At 45.7% G+C, this 6,310-nt stretch overlaps 1 non-coding gene across 1 annotated transcript; it reads left to right on the forward strand.

The window, feature by feature from the left end:
• Positions 1-1,083: 1,083 nt before the first annotated feature.
• On the forward strand, positions 1,084-1,156 carry TRNAR-ACG (transfer RNA arginine (anticodon ACG)). Its single transcript has one exon. It is a non-coding gene; the product is annotated as a tRNA-Arg (tRNA).
• The last annotated feature ends 5,154 nt before the right edge of the window (positions 1,157-6,310 follow it).

A 6,310-nucleotide genomic window follows, 5' to 3' on the forward strand; every position in this document is an offset into this window, starting at 1 on the left:
TGCTGCTTGTTCCCCTGGTGTTGGCATGTTTTCGGTCTCTGCTGATAGAATAGATTGCTTTACCCAACCTGGAAGCTGATTTGGACTGGTATTCTGTCGATGCTTCTTCATATATACAGTGTAAAAAGAGATTTGAGCTTCTCGAGTTAGAGCATCTTCACCGGCACTCCCCAAATAGGCGCTAGCAGGGGCGTTAGCACAGTGGGGAGCGCCGGCGCTGCATCTTCCATTTGGGGATGCTATTCCTACATTGGCATTCCCCATAAGGCAGTCCCAAAAACTTCTCTTTTCTTTTTACAATATTTTAAAACAACATATCAATCACATAAAATATTCATACAATTATACAAATATAAAATAAATTATTCATACAATCACACAAATAAAAATTAAATTATTCATACAATAATTTAAATTAAATCATGCATTGTTGGCGGCTCCTCTCCTCACTCACAAATGTACAGCTAGATTTGCCTGAAGTTGAACATGAACACCCGCATCTCGAATTTCCTGATATATGTGAAGGAAAACCGGCAGCCGAGGGGGTGGCGGCCATGTCGATGGACGGCGGTTCCTGGACAGACGACGATGTCTATTACAAGCAGGAGGGCGTAACGGCGACAGTGGCGATGGTGATCTAGAGGGGTGGGAGTCGGCTCAGGCGTGGGTGGAAGGTGGGAAAAACGGTGCGTCTAGCTACCAGATGGAGCCAACGCGCGATTTCTGACGTGCCGCAACGCACCAGCGCGCCCGATCCGTGCCCTCTACGAAGGGGCCGGCACGAGGTTGCCGGAGCTTTTATTGGGCTCGAAAACTAGCCGACGCTTTTGAGACGCGTCGGTGTGAAACATTTTTTACCACGGCCCCCAAAAAGCTATCGAGACTGCTATGAGGTGCCCCGGTGGAGGTGCTCTAAGGAACATAGAAGCACAATATCGGCGGCATCTTATATTCTTATTGCTGTATAAAGCGCACAATATGCTTCCAGTTGGAAGTCGTGCTGAGAATTAGACAAAATGGGTAGAATGAGGCTATCTTACAGTATATTATTATAAATGATAAATGTGAAATATTGGCATGAAAGACTCCGTGGCCCAATGGATAAGGCGCTGGTCTACGAAACCAGAGATTCTGGGTTCGATCCCCAGCGCAGTCGGTTTGCTTTTTTCCTGAAAGGATGACTTAGTTTGTTTTATAGTTTTTGTTTTCATATATGAGTTCAGACAGTGGTGTATTCGCTCAGCTTACTGCAGCTCAAGTTATCTTCAGGTTGTCATTTTCTCTGTAGCTCATGTTATATTCAGAGTATCATTATCTTGCACTCTTACTGCCTCTACATGTTTGCAGCAAAACCTTCAAGTTATTCCTCGAATTCTTAGGTTACTGCTTGAAGTGTTATTTCTCAAAATTCTACTGGATTGGCCTTACTTTAGAATTCTAAAAAAAATCTGTACACTCAACTTTGCCTGATGGTTTATCTCAGCGGTAAACTTTCTCCATTCTGCCTGATGTTTTACCACCGAATTCAGTGAACTTTCTCACTCTTCATGCAAAGTCATAAAGCACATTATGACTGAACTCAGTTGCAAACTTGCAATAGCGAGGCAAGCCAAGTGATTGAACAGTACAATGTGCCAGATAGTATTATATACAGTAGAAGAGAGAAATTTGGTTTCATTCATATTGCTGCACATAATATGCACCGTCCCCTTTTACACTGAAGCAGTTTTGGACCTCTCTTTTGCGCAAACAAAATAGATAAATATTGATAATGGTTATGCCCAACCGAGTAATATGAGTTAACCTGTTTACTAAAGGTCGACGTACTTGAGCTTATAATGTGGACTGAGATTGAGAGAATTAATATCTTCATCACTGGGTACTTGCACGGTTCCAGCACCATAGAAGATGCCCGCTTCTTATAGCTAGAATCCTAAACGTGTGCTGGCTGTAACCAGTATGGATTCAGAACTTAACCTCTCCCTTTTTAGTAAACTTTCTCCTTTTCTGTGTAGCATCAGAAATTCAAAGTACTGTCATTGCAATAGGACACTGTCTATTGCATCTGACCAGAGAGCGTGGGCTGCATCTTTCTCTGCTTCCTTTTCTCAGTTATTAAGCTGTCTTAAAGCGTAGCATGTTTTTTCTTCTAACAATGCCTAGGAACAATTTAATCTGAACTACTATGTCCATTTTGTAGGAGGGTACCTTGGGCCATTGAGACTATCTCAGATGACAACACCGACCATTCAGGCCACAACACTTGCCTGTTTGGTGCAATTCCATCTTCTTTGAAGCTGTCACGCGAGCAAAACAAACTTGGAAAAGGGTTTCCAGTGAAGATCATATTCTTCCTGATAGGATTTGATTGTGCCACAGCACTTTCTTCCGTCGTTGGACAAACAGGTCACTGGGACATCCTCTCGGCTTTTCGCTCTACTCCAAAGATGGTGTACAAAAGCGATAGTGTTTACATATTAATGATGTACCATGTGCAATCAATATAACCACATGTTGCTCGAGGTTGTAGTCTTATGTTCTCTAAGGGTGCTACTATGTAAAGAATAATTGCATATATCTTATATGTATATCTTTTTTTACCTTGAAAAACACCTACAATGTTTTACAAGTTGTAACAATTCGTGTAGTTTTTATTGAAAGGGCAACATTCAGATGCTGTCAATGTCTTCCGAAATAATCTGATGTCAACTAGGCAGAGCATTAGTATTTTCATAATTTATGTATTTTGAACTTATTTGGATTTATCTTTTACAGATCCTGTCTTCAGAAACCAATCTTAGATTTATTTAGTAGTATGAGCCTTTACAGAATAGCAGTATTTTAGAACTTCTTCAGATTTTTCTTTTAGGACATCCTCTACTTAGTAGAGGTTATTCCTCACACGCTCTTGGCAATACAGCGTTCACTTCTACTCCGGTGCTCCCCCCCTAAAAATATTCTGGGTGCATTAAACACAACAACGGTGGAGATTTTTCTATACTTGTTCGTAAGCGGGGGTACGATCGTAATTTTAGTGTAGGTCCATTGTCTGTACAGCCCTGTATAGGCTCGTATGGCTCGTGTTGTGTTGTAACTCATTTTTGAACGACGTGGGCGGTACTTAGGCGGATGAGATCATTAACTGGTCACGTGACTTCTTTTTTTTCTTGCGTGAGGTACAAATACCTTATCAATACATACGGGTATACATGTGTTGGATATATATGGGATTCGGCGGACCCAACGCAGAAAAAAAAACCAACTATGACACTTCAACTTCGTTTAGGGGGGAGCACCGGAGCAGGGCTCTACAGCGTTGGTTAGTACTACCTCTGGACGTTTCTAATCGATGCGATCCAAACTGTTTTTTATGAAGGATGCTAGCTGAAGACGACATTTAATCCGAACGGGAGGGAGTATCATAGAGAGGCTAGCTGAATCTCTTTCACAGCCTCTCCACTTGCACGGTGTGCGCCCAGGCCCCTTGAGGAACATATAAGCAACCTGAGACAACCATCAGATATATCATTGAACAGAAACAATATTTGACCACAAACTTAACTTACAAGTACACTTTCTTACACTCTGGCCGGCATCATGTCACATGATACTATCAACCGTCCTACATTATGTACCACATCTTTTTTGCAACAAATATTCAGAAACACACTGATCTTCAGACTAACCATACCTACTGCAGAGGTAAGCCACGGGCGCGGCGTGCCGCCGCGCCTACCTTCCTAGTACTTTTTTTTGCGGGAAATAAGATATATTAATCAAGAAAAGGGGATCCATCCTGAACTAAGCGAGCTTCTTCTGGAGCTGAACGTGGCCAGACTCTAGTACATGAATTTAAACGACCAAAGCGAGCCAAGCAGTGACTCACTCCATTAAGAGTTCTATTAACATGAAAAAGAGGGGAAGCAATTCCATGGTCACAGGGATTATATTGTGAAACCCACATTACATTGGGCACCACCCCCTACCGGTTGGTGTAAGCTCAACACAGATGGGTCTTACGTTGTTGACGGAGGAGCTGCTGCCAGAATGATTGCTCGTGATGAAAATGGTGATATAATTTTCTCTGCGTGTCGACATATTCTCTCATGTAGAGATCCATTGGAAGCTTAACTGTGTGCAATATTGGAGGGTTTATCGCTGTCACTACAAGGGTTTAGGATTTGATTTACACGGGAGCGAGATCAGAGGATTTGCAGCCTGCTCGCTTATTGATTCTGGTACATACCACACATTAAGCAGTCACAATTCACGAATTTAGTTTTAAACAGAAGGCCTCATGGCCCGGCTTTATATATAAAGCCCTCATGGCAAGTCATCAATACACATGTCCAGTCTGATACCCAAACTCAACACACACCCAAATGATCATACAGTTCAGAGACCACATAGTCCACACACCACACCCAATAGACATCAGACGATACACACAGCAAGACATAGAAGAAGCAGTATAAGCCCCTAGGAGCCCGCTGCCTCCTGTCCTTCCCCTCTTGTCCTTGCGTGGAGTCGCCTAACCCCATCCCGCACCTCGTCCAGCACCGCTCTGTCCCTCTGTCTGGCCAGAACCCTCCAACTCTGCATATAGATAGACATTTTATACAACGCATCAGCAGGACTGGAGATCGTCTTCCCTTCCATAGCTAGCTTGTTACGAATGTTCCAAAGCGACCAACATAACGCCGCAAACGTGAACCAAGCTATCCTACGCAAGGGGACCGAGAGCCCCTGGGCGATGGTAATGAAGTCTCCGACCCCTGTCGGGTTCCAAGAGCATGGTAGGAGTTCCCTAACTCCAGCCCATAAAAAACGAGCTAGATGGCATCTAAAGAAGATATGGTCGCCGTCCTCTAGCTCACCACATAGGGCGCAACTGCCGTCAGTTGGGCCATTCCTTCGGGCCACCTGGTCCGCCGAAGGAAGTCTCCCCCTAATCAGCTGCCACAGAAAGACCCTGATCTTTGGGGGAACTCTGGTTTTCCATACTTCCTTAAAGTATGTGACCGATGCCCCTTGAGACATCCGAAGGTACATCGGTGGGTCGAGTACACTCCAGAGGGTTCAAGTGCCCAAGTGACCTGGTCCTCATCAGGATGGATCGGGTGGAGATCAAAGATCCTGCAGAGATTCTCCCATTCCACCGTCTCCTCTAGGCCGAACGTCCTACGAAAGCGGATGTGCCATCCCTCGGCCGACCGCACTGCTGCCACCGTGGCAAAGTGGTTGTCGCAACAGGCAAACAGCTTAGGAAACTGCTGGTGTAAAGGGCCCCTGCCCGTCCACCAGTCCAACCAAAAGTATGTTCGCCTACCATTCCGAACCTTGTGGCGAGCTCCCAGCTTAAAATGCCACTTCAGCTTCTGAATGGAGTTCCAGAACTGAGATCCCTTAGTTTTAACCATAGGGGAGAAGAGGTCATGATCTCCCAGGTACTTAGCTTTGAGGAGGTCCACCCAAAGTCCCTCCTCATTTTGGTACAGCCTCCAAATCCACCGGAGCATCAGGGCAATATTCATCGTCTTTGTATTGAGGATCCCCAGGCCTCCGACCTCTTTAGGCCTGCACACCGTGGCCCAATCCACCATGTGGTATTTCCTCTTGTTCCCAGTCCCTTCCCAAAAGAACCGGGATCTAGATTTATCCATTTCCCCATGTGTGGAGTCATAGAGAAGATAGAGTCCCATAGCGAACATCGGAAGGCTAGACAAACAAGAATTAGTCAATTCAAGACGTCCCGCCGATGCCAAGAGCAGCCCCTGCCATGGATCCACCCTGTGGCTGACCTTCTCCGTCAGGAAGATCCAATCCGCCACTGAAAGGCGTTTGTCGCTAACTGGCATCCCCAGGTAGCGAAAAGGGTAAGCTCCCAGCTTACAGTTCAGAGCGTCTGCAATCCCTCGTCGTCCTCGTGCGTGACCCCTGTCACGAGTGCCTCGCTCTTAGCGAAATTAATCTTTAGGCCAGACATGTTCTCAAAGCACAGCAGAAGAAGTTTAAGATTGGCAACCCCCACCCTAGTGGGCTCGATCAGAATCATCGTGTCGTCGGCGTACTGAAGATGTGTCACTCCCCCTGGAATTAGATGTGGAACCACCCCTTGGATATGGCCCGCCGCATTCGCCCGCGACAAAATCGCCGCCAGCGAATCAACCATAAAATCAAAGAGGATAGGGGAAAGAGGATCCCCTTGTCGCACTCCCCTAGCATTCCGAAAGAAGGGTCCAACCTCCCCATTCACGTTGACCGCAGTGTGTCCCCCTGACACCAGCTGCAAGAGGCGGTGTACCACCAG

Source organism: Lolium perenne, chromosome 2 (genome assembly GCF_019359855.2).
Source record: "Lolium perenne isolate Kyuss_39 chromosome 2, Kyuss_2.0, whole genome shotgun sequence".
Lineage (NCBI taxonomy): Eukaryota > Viridiplantae > Streptophyta > Magnoliopsida > Poales > Poaceae > Lolium > Lolium perenne.